Genomic DNA, 17,760 nt, shown 5'->3' on the forward strand with positions numbered 1-17,760 from the left:
ACTCTTTGTTACGGTGCACGGGCTTCTCATCGCGGTGGCTTCTCTTGCTGTGGAGCACGGGCTCTAGGCTCAGGCTTCAGTAGTTGCAGCGCGCAGGCTCAGTACTTGTGACATGCAGACCCTAGAGGGCACAGGCTTCAGTAGTTGTGGGGCATAGGCTCAGTAGTTGTGGCACAAGGGCTTAGTTGCTCCACGGCATGTGAGATCTTCCCGGACCAGGGATCGAACCTGTGTCCCCTGCATTTGCAGGTGGATTCTCAACCACTGCACCACCAGGGAAGTCCATGGATTGTATTTTTTAAATGAATAAAAGTATCCCCCTTTTAGCCCATTTAATGCTTTTAGTCACAATTTTTATTGTTTCTTATATCACTCTTACCATCCCCTACTTTGCACTTACCTAACATAGCTTTGTTTGTGGTTTTTAATGTAAATTTTCTTTGTCTTTTAACTTTTTTACTTAAAATTTTGAATGAATAATGTATCTACGTTTCAACAATTAAAAATACAAGAAAAAAAGATATACAGAGAAAAGCCTCCCTCCATTCTCCATTATTCATCTACCCACTTCCCACTTCTCCCTTCACCCATAAGCTGGAAAGTGGTTTCATTATTTTCTTGTGTATCCTTGAGTTTCTCTGTGCAAATACAAATATTTCTACTTATTTTCCTTTTTATTTAAACGCAATCCATTTTATTTTTTTATTTTTGTGTTTTTGCGGTACACGGGCCTCTCACTGTTGTGGCCTCTCCCGTTGCGGAGCACAGGCTCCGGACACGCAGGCTCAGCGGCCATGGCTCACAGGCCCAGCCGCTCCGCGGCATGTGGGATCTACCCAGACCAGGGCACGAACCCGTGTCCCCTGCATCGGCAGGTGGACTCTCAACCACTGCGCCACCAGGGAAGCCCTAATTTATTTTTATTTATTTATTTTTGGCTGCATTGGGTCTTCGTTGCTGTGTGCGGGCTCTCTCTAGTTATGGTGAGCAAGGGTTGCTCAGCAGTTGTGGTGCAGGGGCTTAGCCGCTCTGCAGCATGTGGGATCCTCCTGGACCAGGACTCGAACCCACATCCCCCACATTGGCAGGTAAACCCTCAACCACTGCGCCACCAGGGAAGTCCCTATTTTCCTTTTTTTAAAACACAAACATAACATACACAATACACAGAATCTTGCATTTTATCACTCAATTGTACCTCGGGGATTTTTCTTAATCTTCCTTCTTCAACTTGCACATTGCAAGTTTCCTCATCCTTTCTAGGGGCTGCAGAGTATCCCATCGTATAGAGGTTCCAGAATGTATTTAACCAATTCTGTGTTGGTAGACATTTGGATTGTTTCCAATTTTTGCTCGTACAAACAATGTTGCATTGAATAGCTGTGTGCATACTTTTTGTCCATGTAGGAAAATTTCACAGAAATATTATTACTAAATCAAAAATATTGTGCATTTGTAAATTTGATAACTACTGCTGAATTGCATGTCATTGGGTTGTACCAATTTACCCTCCCATCAGCACTGTGAGAGAACTTATTTCTCCATAGCTTCACCAACACCGTGACAGCAAACTTTAGCAATTTTGCCAATCTGACAGGTGAAAAATCTTGTCTCGGTGTATTTGGATTTGCATTTCTCTTATTTTGAGCACATCTTTTCATAACAAAAGAGGCACTTAAGATCTAAGTGCATTTCTTTTTCTATTATATCCTTTAACCATTTTTCTATTAGGTTGTTGGGCTTATTGATTCCAATGAGCTTTTTATATGTTAGGAAGATTATCTATCCCTCTGTTATCTGAATTAAAAATGGTTCTTCCCAACTTATCATTTGTCTTTTGAATTTACTTAGGTTTTTCTTTTTTAATTGTAGAAGTTTTTATTTTTCTGCTGTTGAATTGATCAATCTTTTCTCTTATGGTTTCTCGATTTTGAGCCATAATTAGAAAATCCTTTCCTACTCTAAGATCTTTTCCCCATGTTTTCTTTTAATACTCATATCCTATTTTTTACATATATATCTTTACTACACTTGGACATTATGTGTATTTGAAGTATTTCTTATAAGCAGAATATAGTCTAGTTGAATTTTATTTTTAAACATGAGGCTGAGAATCTTTGCCTAGCATAGCATAATTTATTTATATCTATTTCATAACTGATGTAGTCTCATTTTACTTCTTTATTTTCGTGTTTCCTTATTGCTTTGTTTTTTCTTCTCTGCTATACATTCTAGGTTTTTCTTGTTTTTATCTTCTATAATGGTTTAGAAAGTAGAGCTCCAGTTTGTAATTCTATAAGCCTTCAGATTGTCAAGCACATATATTTAAATTCATATGTACCCAGTTACTAAAGTCAATAAAATGTGTCACTTATTATGTGCTAGACACGGTGCTGGCTGCTTTCTCTGAGTCTCTACTGCTGTCTGCATTTTACAGACAAGGAAACAAAGCTCAGAGTGCCTAAGTAGCCTTCCCAATTTTCGATGATCTCCTCTGGATGATACGAAATTTAGTAGGCTTCAGGCCATCAGGGCCACCCCTGGAGCTGGAATGGAAGAAATCTCACTTAAACAACATGGCTGAAAAGGAAGGAGGAGTGAATTCTTCGAAGTCAAATCCCCAAAGGATTCAAAAATCCCCACAGTGGATTTCACAAGGGCCTCAAAACCCTGTGATATCAAACTATTGGATTCCTGCCAGTCTGATAGGTGAAAAATCACATTTCCTGTAGTTTGGGTTTGCATTTCTCTTATGAGGGAAACAAGCATCCTTTCATGTTTGCAAGCCATTTGCATTTCCATTTCTATAAACTGCTTGTTCACATCCTTTGCCCACTTGGGAAGCATCCAGCAAATAACCACTATATCAAAGCTTCCTGGGGCATGTGTTTGTTTTGAGAATACCAAGCAGATGACTTTTAGAGGTTTATTCTGTTTCTCATAGAAAATCATTTCAGACATAACAAACTCTTCATCTGAATTTTCAGAACAGTTTTCTTCCTCCTGTGTGTAGGATCTTTTCACAGGTCCCGTGTCGATTGTTTTTGTTCACTCTTGCTCCACCAGGCAGAGAAAAGGCCAGGCCATGCACCGCCTCCTGCCCCTCTCAGCTTTACGTTGCATTGCTTAATAATGGTGGAAGTCTCAATCCCACCGTGAAACAGATGTTGTAGACACAAAAAAAGAGAAGCTGATGGGGTTTATTAGTGAATTATCACCAACATCATCAATAATAGCTGGAACTTAAATATCACTATCTATCTATATTTATATCTATATCTAGTGTATATTATATGTAGTATATAGCATATATAGTATAATATATAGTATAGTATATACAGGGACACTTATTTATATATATGTATGTGTATATGTATATATACTAAATATATACACACTAAATTTACACACATGCACGTAAATTTAGTTCTCACAACAATGCTCTAAATTGGTATTACTACTATCCCCATTTTACAGGTGACAAAGGTGAGGCACAGAGAGGTTAGGTTACTTGCCCAAGCTCACACAGTTAATAACTGATGGAGCCAGGACTCTACCATGACTTTCTGACGCTGGAATCCATGCCCTCAACAACCCTGATGGTTGGGGTATGGCCAAAAGTCCATTTAGTCATTGCTGTCCCTGTGTCCCTGAGAGAAGAGTAAGCAGTGGGTGTTAGTCTGTTTTATTTACTTTGGAACCATTGGTTCTTCATTCATTAATTCATTTAATCCTATGATTCATTCATTCAACAAATATGTATTGAGTGCCTATTACGTGCCAAGGCATGTGCTAGGTGCCAGAGGCATCAAGATAAATTTTAGACATGGTTCTTGTCCTTAAGGAGCTTGCAGTAAAGGAGAAGGGAGGCACGTGGTCAGTTAATGACACAGTATGACACATGCTATTCTGTTTCAGAGGGAGAAGCAAGTGGTGTGTCATCCAAGAATGTGTTTCTCAATCTGTCCCTGTCTACCATCTAGTTAGTGCAATTTCTCCCTCACACTTTGCCTTATGATCCTCTCTTATCTTTAGTTTATATAGTATCATGGCAAGTTTTTGTATTATTGCTTATCTTCCTGATCATTTCACAGGGAAAATGATAGTGGAATGATCAGTCATGTCTAGCCTAATTTTTTTTTTTCATCCAAGAAACATAGCCTTGTTCCTGAGAGTGATGGGGAGCCAGGAAGGGTTCTGAGTAGGACAGACGGGCACTTTAGAATGAGGTCTCCGGATGTAGTGTGGAAAATAAATTGGATGGGGGAGGTGAGGCAGGCAGTGCAATGAGAAGGCTGCTCAATAGTTCAGGTGGAGGATGAGATCTGAGCAAATGCTGTGGCTGGGGGAAAGGGGAATGGTACGGATCCAAGGAATATTAAGGGAATGGAATTCAAGGGATTTACTAATTCATCCAATAATGTTTAATGAGCATCTACTAAGGGCTGGCACTGTGCCAGGTGCCAGGAATACAGCAGAAAACAAGATAGACACAGTCCCTGCTTTCATTCAGTCTAGAAGGAAAAGATAGACAATTGGAGCTTTTACAATAAAAGATAATAAATGATGTGACAGGACACTACAGAATAACAGAAGGGAGACATGGAGGGTGTGAGGGAGGAGTCCAGACTGATGCCTGGATTTCTGCCTTGGCTGTAGAAGTAGATGGTGGTATCATTATCTGAGCCAGGGAACTCAGGAGGGCAGAACCCCATGGATGTCTCTTGGAGTCCCCCAAGCCCAGGACACGCAGGAGAAGGGGAGGTGGTGAGCAAATGACCATTGAATGAATAAATAAATGGATGAGGGCTTGTGGATACTCCCCAGCCCCCAACCTGACTCTGAAAGAGGAAGATGGGGAGTGGTCCAGAAAGAAACTTGAAGTTTCAGGAATCCCAGTGGTTACTCAATACCTGCAAACCACTAACCTCTTTTCAGTTACCCAACGGGCTACATGCGGCAGCTGTCACTTTCTTCTGATGTCCAGCAACCAGAGCTGGGCTGCCATGACTCAATATATTTGGGGCCTGGGCAGCAGGCAGACTCAGCATAGCCCTTGGTTATTCAGAGGACATCAGCCTGGGCCCCACAGAGTGCTGGAGGAACTGAGGGAGGAGAGAACCAGCCTTGCAAAGTCCGTGGGTACATGTCCCCCGAGTTGGGGACCCTTCCTCTGGCTCCCGCATCCCCCATGGGCCCTCTGTCTTGGCATTGAGACCCCATCTCTGGGTCTATCTGCCTCCATCCAAGGGCAGGGACTGGGTGATCACTCTTTGTATCTCCAGCCCCCAGCCCAAACAACCGTTTCTCCCCAGCACATGATAGAAAATGTTTCTTGAGTTAGTTCGTAGTGCTATGCCTTCACCCCCAGGGCTTAGTCTCCTCGACCCTCAGGAGAAGCCCCGCTAGCAGCCACAAACACCAGTCCCATTCTTGGCATGTGGCAAGGATGCTCATGGTGGGACTTCCTGATGGTGCTGTGGTTAAGACTCTGCGCTCCCAATGCACGGGGCCTGAGTGCGATCCCTGGTCAGGGAACTAGATCTCACATGCATGCCGCAACTAAGAGTTCACATGCCACAACTAAGGAGCCCACGTGCTGCAACTAAGGTGCCCGCCTGCCACAACTAAGACACAGCGCAACCTAATAAATAAGTAAATAAATATTAAAAAATAAACCAGAATATATTTTAAAATTCATTTCAAAACAAAAGGATGCCTATGGTTATGTCCCTGAGTGGGCAGGCTGAGGCTCTGAAAGCAGCTGAGCAGGTAGGAAAAGGCACCAACCCACTGCCCCACCACTCCCCCCCGAGCCTGTCAATATCTGAGAGTCTTAGAATTGTAGAATCTTAGAATCTGAAGGACAGAAAGGCCCTCTGTGGTCATGACCTCCAATTGCCCTTTTGTGAAATTCCAACTGTCCCGTCCAGGCCCTGATCACAGTGCCCTTGGCAACAGGAACTCACCGCAACCTGGGATCTGGGACCTGCCTTATGTGATTTCCCTGAGGGTCTCCTTTCTGTCTTCAAGCCCACACAAACCCCAGCTGCCCCCAGGGACCAGAACGGGCCACCAGAGCCAGGGCTGGGGATGGGAGTGGGGTCCCTGCAACTGTTACCTCCAGCTCTCTGCCGTCCCCAAGAGATGAGGAAGTAAGCAGGAGATCCTTTCTCCAAGGCCACAGTTAAATTGTCATCACATGCAATAACCAAACGATCAATGGGGCTGCATCAAGGTCAAGTAGGGCAAGAGACAGGCCACTTTACCAAGCAGGAAGCTGAAGTGTTGTAGACTATTTTAAGGTCATGTGCAATCGTGGTTAAAAGCACCTCTGTTACGTATGAGCTGTATGACCTGGTGCTTAATCTTTCTGGCCTTAGTTTTCTTGTAGGTAAAATGGGACACTGACCCGGTGGGCTTGCTGTGTGGATTAAATGAATGTACACAAAGGGTCAGCCCAGTATAGCACTAAGGAGGCACTCAGTGAATCCGGGCTCTCACATGGAGATGTCTGGAGACCACATGAGCCGAACACCGCCCCTGACCCCTCAGGACCCAGAGTCCGTCCAGGCTGATGGCCAACTGCAGTGCCATTGGGAAGAGAGAGGCCTGCTCCATCCTGGCAATTGCCCAGTGCTGTTGGCTGTGCCCGTCTTGCGGTCTCCCCACCCCTCGGGTCTCTTCTACCTGAAAGTGGGCTAGGGCTCTCCTTCCAACTCTTGATTCACTTATTTGTGTGGCTCTTCAAGCAAAATGTCATGTGTTTACTGAAGTTTCCCAAGTGCCTGCTGGGAACAGAGCCCTGTGTGGGAGGTCCAGGGGACCAGAAGAACTGCTGAGAGTGGGTCCAGGGCGGTGGGGAGTGCCACACAGCCAGCCCCGGGCAAGGCAGGAAGTGGCCAGGCGAAAACTGCAGGCAGCTTCCATGGAACCCCACAGCTATCCCAGTTAAATTCATTCTCAAGTACGTATTAGACAAAGTTTTTTTTAATGGCTATAGAAATAAAAAACATTAAAAAACATCTGAAAAATACAGAAACATATAAAACAAAATAAAAGTTCTGACAGTCCTAATCCACACAGATAACTGATGTTAAGATTGTGGTGTGTTTTGTATCAGAGTTTTCTATGCATTGTAACCTAGTCATAATGCACATACAATTGTATCCTCTGCTTTTTTTTCACTCACCATCATGGCACAAATAAACATTTTCCTGGGATTTTACAACCTAGTCATTTTATTTTATTTTATTTTATTTTATTTTATTTTATTTTGGGCCGCGCTACACGGCTTGTGGAATCTTAGCTCCCCAACCAGGGACTGAACCCGCGCCCTCAGCAGTGAGAGTGCAGAGTCCTAAACACCGGACTGCCAGGGAATTCCCTATAACCTAGCCAGTAAAATTCTACCCTGTCGATTTCAGCTCATCATTCTTACAAAAATCCTTAACTTGTGTTGAGATTTAGCTGCCTCTTCCCAGGATAGAAGGGTGCTGGGTGCCAGCCTGGAGGAGAAGGGAGAAAGAGGAGGAGAGGAAGGAGAGTGGAGGTGAAGAGACAAAACCAACCCCACTGGAGGTTCATTCTCTTTTCCCCTCTCTCCCCGTCAGGCTAAATCTGTTTCTCAGTATTGAAAAACCCAAGGGAGTCATCTGACCCCCAGAGTCACCTGGGCATACCTGATGTCCTTCTGAATCTTTCCCCTGCTCATTCCATACACCCTTCCCTAAAAGGAAGGGAGCTCACTCCCTGGTGGGTCAAAAGCCTTCTCTCCTGGGCACCAGTCCTGCAGACCCTGGACAACAAAGACCCTGCTCCAGCCTCCCTGCCTACACTTGGATCCTGTGCCCACTTGTCACGTGACCTGGTTTCCAGGCCTCTGTAGTCTGGTCACCTTCTCCTGACCCACAGCATACCCCAACATGTCAGAGAGGCCTGAGAGCTCAGGTGGGTCTGGCTGAGTGTGCAGCAGAGCAGGGCAGTCACCTCTCTTCTGAATGCTATGTCTCTGTTAATGCCTCCTTCATTTGCTTGTTTGGTAGCTGTTGCCTTGGCTCACATAGAGTTGTGCTCATCTCAAACTCTGAGCTCGTTTTTGCATTATTGTTGGTAAATCAGTTCACCCACATCCTGTGCTTGGACAATCATTTGAAGAAATCTACTGCAAGACTTGATTCTTTACTCTCTTTATGTATTTGAATTGTGATTCAACTCTTTCTCTTGGCTTCTTGTAGGAGAATTTGATACATGTGTGCTGTCTTTATCCAACCTATTGATAAGATGATAACTTGACAGGCCCAAGACAGAAATCCCTTTCCCACAGGCCCTAGTCCATAACCAGAGCTGCTACATAAGTTTGACCAGCTTCCTAAAAACCTGTGAAGATATATCACCTTCTTTAAAAATCTAATCATGCAGAGGTATACACAAAAGAATTGAAAACAGGTACTAAAACAGATATTTATATGTGAATGTTTATAACAGCACTATTCACAATAGCCAAAAGGTGGAAACAACCCAAATGTCCAGGAATGGATGAATGGATGAACAAAATGTGGTAGATTCATACGATGGAATGTTACTCAGCCATAAAAGGAATGAAGTTCTGACACATTCTACAGTGCAGATGAACCTTGAAAACATTATTCCACGTGAAAGAAGCCAAACACAAAAGGTCACATATTATGATTCCATTTATAAGAAATATCCAGAATAGGTGTGGGGGCTGAGGAGAGAGGGAAATGAGGAGTGACTGCTTAACGGCTATGGGGTTTCCTTTTGGGGTGATGAAAACATTTGGCTCTAGATAGAGGGGGCGGTTGTACAACACTATGAATGTATAAATGGCACTGAATCGTGCAGTTTAAAACAGTTAATTTTATGTTAAGTGAATTTCATCTCAACTTAAAAAATGCAACTGCAGGGCTTCCCTGGTGGCACAGTGGTTGAGAATCTGCCTGCTAATGCAGGGGACATGGGTTCGAGCCCTGGTCGGGGAAGATCCCACATGCCGCAGAGCAGCTAGGCCCATGAGCCACAACTACTGAGCCTGCGCGTCTGGAGCCTGTGCTCCGCAACAAGAGAGGCCGCGATAGTCAGAGGCCCGCGCACTGCGATGAAGAGTGGCCTCCATTTGCCACAACTAGAGAAAGCCCTCGCACAGAAACGAGGATCCAACACAGCAAAAATAAATTAATTAATTAATAAACTCCTACCCCCAACATCTTCTTTAAAAATAAAAAATGCAACAGCAAAACGAAAACAAATGCATCTGCAAAAGAAAAAAATCCAATGCATTCACCAGACAACCTTGTGCCAAGTACCGGGGACACTGAGATGAAGGAGACCAGCTCCCTGTTTTGGCCTGGTAGATCCCAAAGCCTTTGACACTAACAGGGCGCTACCCTCTGAGATTCACCATCCTTTTTGTGGGTTCCCTCATTGGTTACTATTAACACCACCATGGTGTTCCAGGGGTGCTGCCCCTCCCATCTTAGTGACTGGGCTGTTAGAACACAGAATGCATCCTCTTAGTAACTTTGCAGTGGAGAAACCTGATAGACATAACCTTGGCCATGTGATCAAGGTTAACATCCACAGTAATGAGTCATGTTGATCGAATGTACCCTTGATCTGACGTGATGAGAATAGCACTTTAGCTGTGAGGTCTTACTCCTAAGGACTCTTAACTCTAGTCTAATCACGAGAAAAACATCAGGAAAACCCAAATTGAGAGACAGTCTACAAAATACCTGACCAATACACCTCAAAACTGTCAAGGTCATCAAAAACAAGTAAAGTCTAAGCAACTGTCCAGACCAGAAAGAGGGTAGGAAGGCATTATAACTAAATGTGAGGAAGTATCCTGAGATGGAGAAAGGACATTAGGTAAAAGTTAAGGAAATACAAATAAAGTATGGACTCTAGTTAGTTGACAATAGTGTACCAATACTGGTTCGTTAGTTGTGACAAATACAAGATGTTACAATAGAGGAAACTGGGTGGGGGAGTATATGAGAATCCTCTGAACAATCTTTGCAACTTTTCTGTAAATATAAAACTATTCTTGGGACTTCCCTGGTGGTCCAGTGGTTAAGACTCCGCACTTCCACTGCAAAGGGCACAGGTTCGATCCCTCATCAGAGAACTAAGATCCTGCATGCTGTGCAGCATGGCAAAAAAACAAAAACAAACCAAAAAAAAAGCTATTCTTTTAAAATTTTATTTATTTTAAAAGATTATCTTAAAAATGTATCCTTCTAGGGGCTTCCCTGGTGGCGCAGTGGTTGAGAGTCTGCCTGCCAATGCAGGGGACACGGGTTCGTGCCCCGGTCCGGGAAGATCCCACATACTGCGGAGCGGCTGGGCCCGTGAGCCATGGCCGCTGAGCCTGCGCGTCCGGAGCCTGTGCTCCACAACGGGAGAGGCCACAACAGTGAGAGGCCCACGTACCGCAAAAAAAAAAAAAAAAGTATCCTTCTAAAATCCTTACAAGGGCTATAACAAGGCTGTTCAGATAGAGGTGACAATGGAGAAATGAACAGAGTGGAGTGTGACCTGCTAAACAGTTTGGTGTAACAGGTGTCATTTGTTCTCGGGTGCTAAGTGACCCCAAGGAGAAAAATAAGGGCTTGCCTGATTGCGACCCTACTTTCCAAGTTCCTCAGCAGCCTCTTCCTGACTTGGGAGCCCCCTTGCAGACACCAATACCTTTAAAAACCCAGACTAAGAGTCAGGGTTTCTCTTCCATAGCCAAGGACCCCATAGCAGTTCTGCTTTCCAGACCCTGGACCACACATCTTCCCCAGAGGACTTACACGGGGAAGAAATTTAGGTGAGATGCCTCATTGCCTTTTCACAGGTGTAGTCTCGAGGCCTGATGGTTATGTTCTAAATCAAAAGTAGAATGATATTTTTTTTTTTTTTTTTTTTTTTTTTTTTTTTTTTTTGCGGTACGCGGGCCTCTCCCGTTGCGGAGCACAGGCTCTGGACGCGCAGGCTCAGCGGCCATGGCTCACGGGCTCAGCCGCTCCGCGGCATGTGGGATCTTCCCGGACCGGGGCACGAACCCGTGCCCCCTGCATTGGCAGGCGGACTCTCAACCACCGCGCCACCAGGGAAGCCCCTAGAATGATATTTTAATCCTACATAATATCCATAGATGCTCCCACCCGTTAATCAGGGATTATTTCCTTCTCTACTGAGCAAATATTCCTCCATTTGGTACGTGATATCATGGATGCCTTTGAACGAGGCCTTTCTCAAATACAAATGCAGGGCAGGGCACCGTAGAAGTTAAGAGGAATGGTTTAGAATAAACAACCCTAGATTCAAACCCTGATTCCATCACTTGTTAATTTACTTAAACCCTATGACCCTGTTTCCCCCACTGTAAAATAAGGATGATAATAATAATGTCTATTTTATAGGATTGTTGGAGGAAGAGATAATTCATGCAATGTGTTTAGCACAGAACCTGATATAAGGTCTCAGGTTCTTGTCAAGTTTCTTGGATGGAGCTGATGAGAAATCCACAGGCTCCAGGGAAGTGGCACCTGCCACCAAGGCCACTAGTCCCTGAGTGAAACAGAAGCCAGAATAGAGAGAGAGGACTGGCTGGATCCTGGAACAAATAGGAGGAAAGGAAGGGGTAGCAAAGGATCTATCCACAGCCAAACTTGACTCTGAGGGTTGCTGGTGAGGAGACTGGCACAGAGTGGCTCTCAAGGTCTCAGGCGTGTCTGTATCCAACAGTACGCTATATTCTCCGAGGCAATCGTAAGATGAATCATCGTGAAAACTGCCCCACACCCACTCCTGTGAGGACTTGCCCTGTACCGGGTACATACCTGGAGAGGCCAGCGAAGTCCAGGAGGTCCAAGACGTGGGTTTTGATGTGGCCTGAGCTCCTGGAGCCCTCTAGTTGAAGGACCGTGAGGAGGCTTGTGTGGTACACCCAGGGGCAGCCAGGGTGGCAGAACAGTCGGAAGCCTCTGGGCGTTTCACCCCCAGTTGCACCCTGGTGCCCAGCACTGTACCTGGCACACAGTAGGTGCTTACTGAGCACACAGATGAGAGAATGAAAGGTACCTGTCCTCAAGTCCTTCACAGTCTAGCAGAGGAGACATGGCATACTGCAGACCCATGAAGCATCTTGCCCAGAAGTAAGCCTGGATTGTGGCCATTGAATACCTTGAGGGAGCGAAGCACTTGCAGGGTGATGCGTGGTAGGATGGTGTGAGCCTGGGCCACGGAGGAGGAAGGCTGTGTCTGCACAAGGGGACCAGCTACCCCAAGAGTACTGAAGAGTGCATGACTCAGGGTAGGGCAGGGCTGTGGGCTGGAGGAAGGGTGGAGTACCCTGGGAAAGTGCCAGTGAACCCCAGGAGGAGCCAGCCTCATCTCTGCCTTCCTGATTCCGTCCCTCCTTTATTGTTTCTGTGCAAAGGCTGCTGCAGAGTTCAGAAACAAGCAACAGCTTTGCTGGCATCTGCAGCATGAGTAGCAAAGATCAGAATGGGATAAAGCTGGAGTGAGTTTCTCAGGGCTGAAAATAGGCAACATCTCAGAGATTACTTTAAAAATAAGGGCGGGGACTTCCCTGATGGTCCAGTGGGTAAGACTCCACGCTCCCCAATGCAGGGGGCCCAGGTTTGATCCCTCGGTCAGGCAACTACATCCCGCATGCCCTAACAAAGATCCCACATGCCCCAACAAAGACCCCGCATACCGCGACTAAAACCCGGTGCAGCCAAAATAAATAAATTTTTAAAATAATAATAAAAATAAAGATAAGGGCGGCTCAGGCTGACAAAAGCTTGAGCCTCAACATTGGATAAAGCTGGGTTAAAATCCTGGTTTAGCCTAAACTCCTAGCACCTGAATTCCCTGCTTCTTTAATCTGGGTATTGGAAATGGTGTCGGTAGGGGCCTGGCTCTTTGAGTTGGGGCTCAGTGTCTGGTATGTGGACATCACCTGTCACTGTCACTGCACTGCCCCAGACCATGGCTGTGAGCAGCCTGGGCAAGCAGATGCTGAAAGCAGCAGGGGCCTCCACGTAGGGCAGAAAGCCACTCGTCTTACCTGATATTGCTGAGTGACTGTTTTCATCTACAAAAATTGCCCCAGCAACACCTGATGCCCTGAGTATGACTGGTCCTCTCAGCCAGCCGGGAGCAGCCGTACCCTCCCTCAGCTCTCTATCATTTCATCTTCCGTTCTGGGTTCTCAGCTCAGTTCTAGAGAGCATGAGAGAAGAGAAAAACCCAGCCCCTGCCCTCTGGAAATGTAGGATCTCGCAGGACAGGTCACCCTCCAAACAATGGCACGTCATGACGCTAAGCCTCCCCAGGCCACAGCACTGGAGCTCTTGGCTCTCAGCCTCCTCTGCACTGATCCTCTACGCCATCCACACCCCTCCCCCACTTAGTTCATTGCACACACCTGGCCTTCACCTGCCCTCTTCCCTCCGTCTGGAAGGCCCTTCTTCCAACTCCAATGGGGAAGGTCTCCTGGGAGATCCTTCCTCCACTGTTCGCCCCCAGCACTTTCATTTTTTCCACTGATTGAAGCCTGCTCTGTGGTAGGGCCCGAATAAAACAGAACAGGTAGGGCCCCACTGGCACAAAGCCTCTAGTCACGTGGACCGGTCAGTCCTGTGAAAGCGCGATCATCCTCCTGTTTTGTGATCGTTTTTGTGCCTGTCTCCCCACTAGACTGTGAGCTCCAGCGAGGCAGGGGCTGTGTCTGTCCTGATCACTGTTGCGTGTCCAGCACCTGCTACATGGAGGGCACTTGGCTGGTTGAATGGCTCTGTGACAGTCTGACAGCACTCTGGGAACTCAGAGGAAGCGGTCCTGATGCTAAAGAACAGCTGAGGGAGCTTCCTGCAGTGGGTAGAGTTTGTACAGGAGGGAAAGGGACAGGAATAGAGCAAGGGTTTGGAGGTAGGTATGAGTCTGGGCTGTGCCGGAGATGGTGGGGAGACCTGCCTGCCTTATTGGGAGGAGGGGTGGTGACGTCAGCTGGATACGGGGCAGGAGGAGTTCAGGGGCTGCCTCTTGGGGCCTCTCTGCCTCTCTACACAGCTCTTGGTTTCCCCCAACTCCTGGTTCTCCCTCCCTCATCCCCCTACCTTCTAACAAGGCATCAAGACGTCCATGGATAAGAGACTCAGAGAGCAGCAAGGTAGGTGACCAGAACTCTGGTCATCTGAGTGTCTGGGACCTTCCTCTGTTGAAGTCCCGGCTCTAGTCACCTTTCCCATCTGGAGTTGCCACGTAAAATACAAGACACCCAGTTAAATTCAGACAAACAATGAGTAATTATTTAGCATAAATAATACTGGGGACATGCTTATACTAAAAAGTTATTCATTGCTGACCTGAAATTCAAATTTTTATTTGCTAAACCTGGCAACCCTTTCCCCACCCCACTCACCCCTGCCTTGGGCCTCCGGGAAGCCATCAGAGAGATCCTGGGCCTCCTGCAATATACTCAACAAAGGCAGAATTTAGATGGAAGAGATACTGAAGATTATTTAGTCTCATCCCTTGCCCCATGGACTGGGAGACTGAGGCCCAGAGGGGACAGGCACTGGCAAGTCCTTGGGCCCCTCCCAACTCCCTGGCTGTAACTTGGGCCTCCTGGAGAGCAGAAGGACCCTTGAGGGTAGGGGTTTAGGAAAGGCCAGGGCCCTCCTGGGTAAGGCAGGGCAGGGAGCCTCCAGGTTAACCAACCCCCAGGCAGTTTCCTGGATCCTGACACCGCAGGTGAGTCACCACCTGCCAGACTACATCTAGAGCAGTTCCAAGGCCCTGCTGGGCTTGCTGTCCGAGGAGTTGGTTGGGGGGGGGGGATGGGGGGGGGAAGGGATGGGGGGCTGGGTGGGAGGGGGTTCTCTTGGGCGGGAGCAAGTGGGTGGGGCTGGTCTTCACGGGGAGAGGCCTGGCTAGCCCCCTCAGGCACTTCAGAGATGACTCAGTTTCACTCCCAATGAAGAAAATAGGTGGGGGGGCAGGGGAGCGTGGTAGAGGCAGGAACTTGATCAAAATCATCCAGGCGGGCTTCCCTGGTGGCGCAGTGGTTGAGAGTCCGCCTGCCGCTGCAGGGGACACGGGTTCGTGCCCCGGTCCGGGAAGATCCCACATGCTGCAGAGCGGCTAGGCCCATGAGCCATGGCCGCTGAGCCTGCGCGTCCACAACGGGAGAGGCCACAACAGTGAGAGGCCTGCGTACCGCGCAAAAAAAAAATCACCCAGGCAAGTCAGACCCACAGGCCAGGGTTTTTCTATCAAATTGTTATTCCATGCTCCCTGCTGAACCTGCTCACTCCCCTCCCTGCTCTGTGTTTCTTCATCTCACTTTTCCCTCCTTGATATTATATTATGTGTTAGTTTGTTTATTATCCGTCTCCAGTTAAAACATAAATCCTGTTCACTCTCTGGAGATCCCAGAACAGTGCCCGGCACTGAGTAGGTGCTGAATAAGCCTTTGTTGAAGGAAAGCGCCGCTATTACATCTCACCTTGTGTGGAGCACGTGGCATGACGCTGCAGTCCCCCCAGCCCCAGGCGTGCCACACAGCCTCTGCCAGGAGCGCAGCTCTGTATGGGTCTGTGAGCCCCGGGTCTGTGAGCCCCCCGGCCTGGGTCAGTGGCTCCTTCCTCCACTTGCAGCCCAGCCTGGGTCCGGAGAAGGAGAAAGTAACAGCACAGGGCTGGGATGGCTTAGGGGTTGGGCTCTCACCTGTCTGTCCTAGCGTACCCTGTGAACCAGACACCACCCGGACATGGCTGGGAGGCTCAATCCCAGAGTTACACTGAGCTGACCTTCCCAGCCAGTGTGGCCCAGGGGATGGCACTGAGCCAAGAGCTGATGACGTGTCTGCCTTGCCACATTACCCAGCCTTTCCCCTCCCCTTACTAGTCCTCTTTCTCCTTCTTTGTACAATGGCAGCTTTGGGCTGACTGATCGCTAAGGCCCACCAGCTCCGCCTGTCTTTGGTTTCTTCTTATTCCCTGTCCACCCTAGACCTCTGCACCAGCCATTCTAAGCCACTTGGTAGAGGTACCCAGTTCCAGCTAACAGCTATGTTCTCACGGCAGGTTTGCACAACAGACTTCCCTTTTTTTTTTTTTTTTTTTTTTTTTGCGGTACGCGGGCCTCTCACCGTTGCGGCCTCTCCCGTTGTGCAGCACAGGCTCCGGACGCACAGGCTCAGCGGCCATGGCTCACGGGCCTAGCCGCTCCGCGGCATGTGGGATCTTCCCGGACCGGGGCACAAACCCGTGTCCCCTGCATCGGCAGGTGGACTCTCAACCACTGCGCCACCAGGGAAGCCCCAGACTTCCCTTTTAACATATGGATAAATAGTAACCTCTCAGTAAAATCTTGGAGTCCTCTCATGGCAGTAATTGTGCACGTACTGATGGGAAGGAACTCGCCACAGTGAGTAACATGCTCTGTTCCCCTCTCGTTGATTATCACTTTGACATCTGTCACAAACATACCTTCTGTTCCTCTAATAATATCTATGGGTCTATTTTGCTGTCAGCAGCAAAGCTTCCCTGAGTAATCTCAAAACCCTAAAGAAACAATACCTTGGTGTCACATTCTTCTCAAGGTTTATTTTGTAGGCAACTTTGCCAACAACAACCTCTGTTTATGTATTATACCCTGGGGGTGTCCACTGCTCCAGCCACTACCCTAAGGGTGTCCCTTATCTTTAGGTCCAAGACCCTCCCCTCTATCCTGGTCAGGCCCTTTGCTGACCCTATTCCCTGTCCTTCCCTGGGGCTCAAATCCAGGCCTTATCTGTCTTAGAGACCATGGATGGTTGGGGCCTCAGGTACTGTCTTAAGGGCACTTGGAACACTTCAATGTCAACCAGAGAATGTTACTCAGAGAGGTCTGTCCAGACTTGTCTGGCCCCAGCCCTCTGGCAAGTCTAGACATCTCCACCTCTAGTCAAACGATCTCCCTGGTATGTCCAAAGGTGAGCTTTGCATCTCTCCTGCACCTGCTGCTATCTCAACCTCAGCGAGGGCACCTCCAGCCAGCTGGTCACCTGTGCCAGGAACCTGAGAATCATGGAGCCTCCTCTCCCTCCCTCCCTGCCCTCCTCCAATCACTCAGTTCTGGCCATCCCTCAGTGATATCCTGGGGATCGTCCACTGCTCACCTTCAGTAGCCTCATCTGTGTTCTTATTTCATCTTCTCTCATCTGAACCTTGAGCAGTGGACTCCTTCAGTCTCTGCCCTCAATCCGTGCTCCATGCAGCAGCAGGGAGGAAGCCTACTGGCAGCACATCCACCCTCATCATTCTCCTGCTCAAAACCTTTCCATGACTCCCCGTTGCCCTCAGGATAAAATTAGCTCCTTGTCCTGATATTTGAGGCTCTTCACGATCTGGACCCTGCCAGCCTCACCAGCTCACCTCCCACTGCTGTTCCACTGACTGCTGAGCATTCTCCTGCTCCCAGCCTTGGTTCAAGGTGATCCCTCCACTTGGAATGCTCCCTCCTTCCTAATCCTTAGATTCCTTCACCTTCAATCATCTGGAGAGTCCACAGCAGCGGGAATCAACTGGTTATCCAGGGAGGATGGATAAACAAGGCTTTTCTCAGGGCACATGTGTATGTTTAGCATCAGTCAACGTTTATCTGTTTATTCATGTATATATAGGCTTGTTTTGAAAAGGATTTGAGGGCTTCCCTGGTGGTGCAGTGGTTGAGAGTCCGCCTGCCGATGCAGGG

At 47.6% G+C, this 17,760-nt stretch overlaps 1 protein-coding gene across 1 annotated transcript in view; it reads right to left on the bottom strand.

Annotated features, from left to right (window-relative positions):
* Positions 1 to 12,273, bottom strand: part of P2RY2 (purinergic receptor P2Y2) — a 41,317-nt gene extending 29,044 nt beyond the window's left edge. Inside the window, exon 1 of the mRNA XM_033862334.2 lies at positions 11,853 to 12,273. The gene's annotated coding sequence lies outside the window, so the exon portion shown is untranslated. The remainder of the gene's footprint in view (positions 1 to 11,852) is intronic.
* Between the last annotated feature and the right edge of the window lie 5,487 nt (positions 12,274 to 17,760).

This window comes from Tursiops truncatus, chromosome 8, assembly GCF_011762595.2.
Source record: "Tursiops truncatus isolate mTurTru1 chromosome 8, mTurTru1.mat.Y, whole genome shotgun sequence".
In the NCBI taxonomy this organism is placed as follows: Eukaryota; Metazoa; Chordata; class Mammalia; order Artiodactyla; family Delphinidae; genus Tursiops; species Tursiops truncatus.